The sequence below is a fragment of the Petaurus breviceps genome, unplaced genomic scaffold, assembly GCF_028583685.1.
Source record: "Petaurus breviceps papuanus isolate PSGF00001 unplaced genomic scaffold, PetGlider_PUasm1.0 191, whole genome shotgun sequence".
Classification (NCBI taxonomy): domain Eukaryota; kingdom Metazoa; phylum Chordata; class Mammalia; order Diprotodontia; family Petauridae; genus Petaurus; species Petaurus breviceps.
In genome coordinates, this window is record NW_027185811.1 from 4,021,144 (window position 1) to 4,029,559 (window position 8,416).

General features: G+C 41.7%; 1 protein-coding gene across 4 annotated transcripts in view; it reads left to right on the plus strand.

The window, feature by feature from the left end:
* Positions 1 to 508: 508 nt before the first annotated feature.
* KANSL2 (KAT8 regulatory NSL complex subunit 2) overlaps positions 509 to 8,416 on the plus strand; it is a 295,431-nt gene continuing 287,523 nt past the window's right edge. For 2 of the 4 annotated variants that reach the window (XM_069092647.1, XM_069092652.1), the window contains exon 1: positions 509 to 519. The gene's annotated coding sequence lies outside the window, so the exon portion shown is untranslated. The remainder of the gene's footprint in view (positions 520 to 8,416) is intronic. The other 2 variants (XM_069092649.1, XM_069092651.1) reach the window with 1 other exon arrangement.

Here is an 8,416-nt window from a genome sequence, read left to right on the forward strand (position 1 = left end):
TGGGAAATATATAATAACAAAAATTCTTGAGCAACGTTGGCTGACATTCCAAGAGAGCTGAATGGTAGGGTTCTATTTCCAGTGAAAAGATATTAGGAGTTACAGTTGATAGATTTGGCTGTGATCTTTCTTACTATGATACATCATTGAAATATTTAAATATGACTTTGTATTGTTTGTTATAGTCTTAATATATTGTAAATCCAGTAATATTGATATTTATTTAAGCCTATGAGTCTATAGGAAACAGTATATAGAAAGAGATAAAGTAAACGCTTTCGGATGAAAAGTTTCTTCAGTTTATTCAATAAACTAAGATAAGTGCCTGTAGTGGGTTTTGGCTAGGTCCTCCTGTGACTCCCTCCCCTTCCAAGTCCTTATTGTTTACAGAGAATCAGGATTAGGAAGTATGCTTAGGGTGGCAGAACAATGGAAAATTAACAGTGAAAAACAAAATTGTAAAATAGTTATAGTTATCTTGAGTGACTCCAAAGCTATTGTAAAATGAAGTACATGGGGAAGAGGAAGTCATTGTTTTTATGACCCGGAAAGACCTTCACTATTCAGGTGAGTTTCATCCATCAGGACCCAGGATAAGCTTCTTAGACAGAGGCATGGAAAACCAACAAAAATTGTCTCCAACTTTTCATCCTATATTCTTAGTCAACATTTCCCTGTAATTATCTGATAATTTTAGTAAAAGGTTATTAGCTTTTTTGTAGTCTGAATATGGATTCTTTGCTAAATTAGGAACTTGATGCAAATTCAGGGGCTCAGAGTTAATTGGTTAATTAATAACAGAGATTGTACATTTCTGTTACTTTATGTGGAGATATTGGAACACACCCCTTGATTGCCCAAAAACCCAGAATGAGAATTAATAAATCAATTAGCAAGCTAAGGAGTTGGGATTTAGTGTGGGTGTTGATTAGTATACTTTATAATACAGGCCACCTGACCTCATGATAGTTTATAAAATATGTATGTATAGATGAATGTGTTGTGTATATATACATGTATGTATGTTTTCATTTGACTAGACCTATAATTACATTGGTGTAGAGAACTCCCGGTGAGGAACTCCTTCCATTAGTGATCCATCCCCATTAGCTGTGCTCTCCTCCTTTCTGTGGCCATTTACACAAGGTGGTCCCACTTCCTCTCTTCTCATTCACATCTAAAACCTCATCACTCAACTGAAACTGCCCTTTCCAAAGTTATCATTCATCTCTTAACTGACATATCCAATGGCCTTATCCTTACTAATCCTTATCCTTCTTGACCTCTCTGCAGCCTTTGACACTGTCAATCACCCTCTTCTCCTTGATATTCTTAATGCCTTCTTCTCTCTAGGTTTCCCTGATAATCCTCTCTTCTGGTTCTCCTCCTAATTGTCTGACTGATTCTTCTTGATCTCCTGAAGATCAACTGGGTCTTTATCCAAGTCATGACCACCAACTGTGGGTATCTCACAGAGCTCTGTCCTAGACCCTCTTCTCTTCTCCCTCCATACTATTGCAGTTGATGTTCTCATCAACTCCAATGGATTCAGTGATCATTTTTGTGAAAATGATTTTCATCTGAAGGTCTGCTTGTTCATTCCTAACATCTCTCCTGATCTCCAGTCATACATTTATAATTACCTCTTGAACATCTCAAACTGGATGTCACATAAACATCTTAAACTCACTATGTTCAAAACTGAACTTGTTTTCCCTCAAACCTTCCCCTCTTCCTGACTTCCCAGTTCCTTCCCAGTCACTCAGTCACACAACCTACATGTCATCCTTGACACCCCCCCCACCTTTCTAAAACTGTTGTAACCTTGGGAAAGGCCCTCATCACCAAATGCCTGGAGTACTGGTTTCCCTGCCTCGAGTGTTTCCTCACTCCAGACAGGTGTAAGTGATTTTTCTATAGTAGAAGTTCAACTGTATTTGACCTTCCACACCCCGATTCAATCGATTCTGGTGGCTCTGTATTGCCTAAAGGATCAAATATAAAATCCTCTGTTGAGTCTTTAAAGCTCTCCATAGCCTGATCCCATTCAACCTTTTCGGTCTTCCTTACATTCTCCTTCTTCCATACACTACAGGCCAGTGACACAGACTTCCTTGCTGTTCTTCCACAAGACACTCCATCTCTCGACTTGATGTCCTGGAACTCTTTCCCTCCTCATCTCTGCCTAATAACTTCCCTGGCTTTTAACAAGTCCCAGCTAAAATCATACCTTCTATATATACACCAAGCCTTTCTGGATTCCCCTTGACCCTATGTAATGTTAAGGGAATTTGAAGATCTTCCCTGCCCATTAACAGGCACATAGAGCCCTGGTCCAGAGCTAATCAGACTCTGGGCTATGGAGAGGTTCCAGTTAAGTGTTGGGGCATGAGAATTTTCAAGCTCCTCGACACTTAGTCAATCAGATGCCGAGTTTTTGTTACATATTCTGGGAGGTTAGTATTTTGCTTTAGGGGTTTGCTCATGAGAATGATCTTTTGATTTCCTGATGGAGACTCTGAGTAGCCATATATTCAGAGATCCCTGACCACTCAGATGTCTGTGTTCCCTTCGATCCATTGAATTGTGTAAAGTGTATAGTAATATTGCTATGTTCAGACAGCTGGAGCTCTGTCTGTTGGTCTCTGTGCTAATATCTCTGCTTGTAGTTTCTATACTTACTTATTTCTCTGTAATTAAAGTAGGATTGTTAACCCCTTTAAAGCTGTCTTTCCTTTATAAAGCAGATCAAAGAACTTGTGCTAAGAGGCTATCCTGGGTATGCTAGGGTGCTTACTACCTTCTCTCTGTCGTTTGTCTTAATTTACCTTGTCTTTAGCTTGTTTGTACATATACTTGTCTGTATAGGGTCTCCCCCATTAGACAGTGGGGGGGAGGGGAGGCAGAGAGGTTAAGAGACTTGCTGGGGGTTGAGGTCCTACAGTCAGTGTGCACCAGGGGCTGTGCAATGAGTCCTGCAACTCAGAAGTTCTCCCTCAGTGCAGGTCTTGGGATGGTGCAGAGATCTGAGCCAGTTGAACTAGGAAGACATATAAAAATAGCTTTACTTACTTCATAAAGATACCTTGTTGAATACAGTAGGCACTTAATAAATAGTTGTTGATTGTTTGATTGCTATGCTGTTGAGTCAGTGTAGCATAGCATCAAGAAAGCTGGGCTCAAAGTTAGGAGAGATATGATTCAGATGCTACTTTCAACTCTATAGGCCTGCAGGATTGGGGAACCTGCAACCTCCCTCTAGACCACATGTGGCCTTCCAGGTCCTCAGGTGGGACCTTTTCACTGAGTTCAGGTTTTACAGAACAAATCTATTTATTAAGGGGATTTGTTCTGTGAAGCTTGGATTTGATCAAAGGGCTGCACTTGAGGACCTAGAGAGCCACATGTGGCCTCGAGGCTGCAGGTTTCCCATCCCTGGCTCCACTAGGGACTCCTCCCTTTTAATGTGTATTTTGTTGTTAAGCCGTTTCAGTCATGACCAACTCTTTGTGACCCCATTTGGGGGTTTTCTTGGCAAGATCCTGAAATGACTTGCCATTTCCTTTTCCAGATCGTTTCACAGATGAGGAAACTGAGGCAAACAGGGCTAAGTGACTTACCTAGCCACTAAGTGTCTTGAGGCTAGGTTTGAACTCAGATCTTCCACTGGCCTGGCTCTCTATCCACTTTGCCACCCAGCTGCCCTTTAATGGGTTTAGGCCTGGCCACTGCCTAAGATAGGCTGGATTTGAATCCAGATCTACCTATATCTAAGGTCAGGTTTCTATTTCTCTATGCCATGTTGTATATATGTATGTTAGGGCATGCTCCAATACCACTCTGAGACTTTAGACTGACAGCATCTTCAAATCAAAAGGCCTGAAATATGGTTAGGTAGGTGGAAGAAGCAATGTTCTGATTAACTAGTCTGCATTATTTATTTTATCTACAAAGGAGAATGGAAGAGATTCTGAGCTTAAAAATTGGGCAACCCCCAACCCCAGTTCTAGGCTAGTTGTCATTACTCTGGCTAAAAATGTATGCTAGCATTTCAGCAGAAAAGACCACCATGACACTTCAGCTGGAGAGAGCATGGTATTATCCACTACATAGGCAGTAGAAGACGCTGCCAATTTCAGAGTGAGCCTAGATCAATCTGCCCAGCAGAGCCCTTGAGCCCTAAGATGAATCCATCAGGGGCTGCTAGGTGGTACAGTAAATAGAGCACAGGCCTTGGAGTCAGGAGGACCTGAGTTCTAATCTGACCTCAGACACTTGACACTTAACTGTGTGACCTTGGGCAAGTCACTTAACCCCAATTGCCTTGCCTTCCCCCCTCAAAAAAAAAATGAGTCCATCAGCTGAGTAGTATTCTTGTCTGAGTACAGTTCAGTAACCAAGTGACCTGCCCATTCCAGTCTGGCATCAGCAGCCCAGAGGCAGAACAGCCTACCTAGACCATTCTAGCAGTAGCTACCTTATGGCAGAGGGACCAGCCAAGCCCAACAACAGTTGTCCAGTGACCAAGTGACCAGTCCAGTCGAGCCCAGTGTAATGCGAATGTAAATTTTAAAGATCTTCCCTGCCCCTAGGCTAAAGTGCACCAGAAGCCTGGGGAGGGAGGCTTGTTTTTCAGTAGATACTTTTTGATTGGCCAGTGGGTCAATAAGGTTGTTACATTCTCTGAGCCAGGAGAAGGCTATATAAGCCCTGATGTGTAGCTTTGTTTTGGGACTCACTTTGAGAAATGTTCTGTGATTTGATCTGAATTCTGGGAAGCCATTGTTGAGAGTCCCCCGGCTTTGAAAAACCCAGAATGTGGAAACCCAGATGTTGACTGGGTATGGATGTAATGGTTGGACAGTTTGGAAATCTGTCTACTTGATGTTTCTGTCTTGATAATTCTGTCTGTATGTTCTGAAGTTCGGGGTGCTGATCTTTTTCCCCTGAACTAGGTAAATGATATACATCTGACTGATTAAAGTAAGCTTGTTAACCCATTTTGAGTTGCTTTCCTTTAACAAAGCAGATCCAAGAACCTGTGGTAGCTGCAAACCCTGAGGACGCTTGGGGTGCTTGCTGCTACACCCAGCAGCAACCAAACCCACTGAAGAGCCAGCTCAATAGATGAATAACTCACTATGACAATGTTAGGTCTTTGAGGTCAAGGTCTAATCTTGGCTTTCTTTGTATAGCAAGCACTTAGCACGGTGCCTGGAACAGAGTGAGGCCTTGATAAATGTCTATTGACTGATAGATTTACTGCTTGGCCTAGCCCAGAAGTGGACTGACCCAACACATCCTACAAGGAGCAAGCCCAGCTGAACTGTCCACCCAATGCTGAGCCTTGTAAGAAACCAGCCCAGCTGATGATGAGAATGACAAATCCATAACTGATGTCATATCCTCCAGAGGAAGATATCCTCCAGGTCCTCTAGGGCCAAGGTTATGAGTTACCCTGGCCAATGGGAAGAGATTCAGAGGGAAACACAGATGAGTGAGACAGCTTTGGATCTCATGCACTGGAAATTCATAGTTTCATGTATAATTCTCTTTTTCTTTTCTTCTTTCCATAATGAGATGTTCATATTTGTTGACATTTGCCAAGTTCCAAATAGTAAAAAAAAAATTAAAATGTGTTAAAGGATAAACAAATATATTAGCTCATGAAACCTAAAAGCCACACTGGGATGTAGGGACTGTAGATATTATTATCCCCATATATGGGAAAACTAATGTTTTAGAGCAAGTAACTTGCTTATGGTCACACATCTAAAAGGTGTCAAGGTAGAATCTGAATCATATCTCTCCTAACTTTGGGTCCAGCTCCCTTGTCACTCCACCACACTGACTCAACAGCATAGCAATAAAACAATCAACGACCATTTATTAAATGCCTTCTATTTGCTAGAGACTGTGCCATGGTGCTAGAGATACAAGTGCAAAGAACGAAACAATCCTCACAATGAGCTTATGTTATAATGTACATAATGTTTTACTTTGTTATAAGAGAATTTTAGTATAGCTGCTGAATTGATTAATTTATGAAATTATGAAATGGGAGCAAGAACACTTGGTTCTTTGAGTACTCACTAAGAAAGACCACAACTGATAGTGTGCAATGGAGTGGCAATCACACTTTAATCAGGCATAGAGGGTGTGTGTGTGAGGGGAGGAAATAGAGCAGAGACAAGTAGAGAAAGGGGTATAGAGGCAGACAGCAGAGGGATGGGCTGGTAAAGGAAGTAAGGCAGTGTGAGTAAGAGGATGGGGAGGGAGAGAGGCAGAAAGTATCACACATAATCACAGATTAGAGTTGGGAACACTAGTCAGCATGGACCAGATAGAGATGGAAGAATGCTGGGGATGGGTTAGGAGTTTGGGGTCACATTTTTATAGTTTTTTTGGGGGGGAACATACCAGCTCTTACCTGTGCTACCTTGGGGTTAGTTCATTAACATATCCAAATAATCTCAAAGTTGTTAGTAAAACTTTAAGGTTAACACGTCCTCATCATCTGAAAATTGTCAGCACCTTTTGGAGTTCTGCTGGTCTTGCTGTGGATGTCTAGAACTTATCTGCAATTTACATATCATAGGACTAAAAGACCCTTGATTTCACACATATTACCAGGATGTGATTTTTGGTTAATATATGATACAATTTAGAAATTGCACTCCTTTGATCTTTGGAAAAGTTTATATGTGACTTTAAGGTTCCTCTTTGCAATCTTACAGTATAAAGAGGCTTCTTTATACTGACTTGTTATAAATTTTCTATATTGACTGGGGTGGGGGGTGTAGCAGCAAGCACCCCAGTGTCCCCAGGGTGCCTTCTCACACAGGTTCTTGGATCTGCTTTGTTAAAGGAAAGCAACTCAAAATGGGTTAACAAGCTTACTTTAATCAGTCAGACATATATCGTTTACCTTGTTCAGGAGAAAAGGTCAGCGCCCTGAACCTCAAAGTATACAGGCATAATTATCAAGACAGAAACATCAAGTAGACAGATTTCCAAACTGTCCAACCATTACATCCATACCCAGTCAACATCTGGGTTTCCACATTCTGGGTTTTTCAAAGCCGGGGGACTCTCAACAACGGCTTCCCAGAATTCAGATCAAATCACAGAATACTTCTCAAAGTGAGTCCCAAAACAAAGCTACACATCAGGGCTTATATAGCCTTCTCCTGGCTCAGAGAATGTAACAACCTTATTGACTCACTGGCCAATCAAAAAGTATCTACTGAAAAACAAGCCTCCCACCCCAGGCTTCAGGTGCACATTAGCCTAGGGGCAGGGAAGATCTTCCAAATTTGCATTCCCATTACAGGGGGTCAGGGAGATGAGAACATGATGCAATTTTAATAGAACTGCCATTTTGCCTAAGATGGCAGATCAGGTATTTAGTGGAATCTTTTTGGAGTTTAGCTGAGAGTTCCAGCTGGTTAAGGATAAAAAAAAATTTCTGGCTCAATTTTATTAAGTTTATTTACTCATGATAATTTCCTGGTGAGTTATAAATTTCAGAACAGATTCCCTAGTGTTTACTGATCAATTTGCAAATTGACCTGATGTAAATTTTCTCCTTCTGCTCTCTTTGATATGTACATATATAAATAGATTCAGCATAAATAAAAAGTTAATAAATATTTCCATATATATAGATACATATAGACATATACCCAATACACACAAAGGTAGTGTGGGAGGGAGGGCTCTAGCACTTGGGAATATAGAGAAAAGCTTCAAGTAGAAGACAGTGCCTGAGCTTCACTTAAAGGAAGAAAGGAACTCTGTGAGTAAGAAGTAAGAGACAGGGGCGGCTAGGTGACACAGTGAATAGATCACTGGCCCTGGAGTCAGGAGGACCTGGGTTCAAGTCCGGCCTCAGACACTTAACACAAAAAAATAGCCGTGTGATCTTGGGCAAGTCACTTAACCCCAATTGCCCTCCAAAAAGCAAAAAAAAAAAAGAAGAAAAGGTAAGAAACATGTGGGGCAATCACTACAAAGACATAGGGATGGGAGACAGAGTGTCCAGTGTGAGGCAAATTTGGCTGGATCGAAGAGCCCAGGAAGAGCAGGAGACTGGGCCAGGTTGTACAGAGCTTCAAGAGCTCAGCCGAAGAGTTGTATTTTATCATAGTGCTCTCTGAATGCAATTAAGCAGGGGAATCACATGGGCACATCTACACTTAAAGAAAATTATTTTGGCAATAATGTGGAGGATGAGCTGTAGTGGGGAAGCCAGGTGGTGAAATGTCAGGAGAATCTGAGTTTAAATGTGGCCTCAGACACTCACCAGCTGTGTGACCCTGAGCAAGGCAGTTAACACTGATTGCCTCTGAAAGAAAGGGGGGGAGGGAGGGAGGGAGGGAGAGAGACAGAGAGAGAAGAGACAGACAGAGAGAAA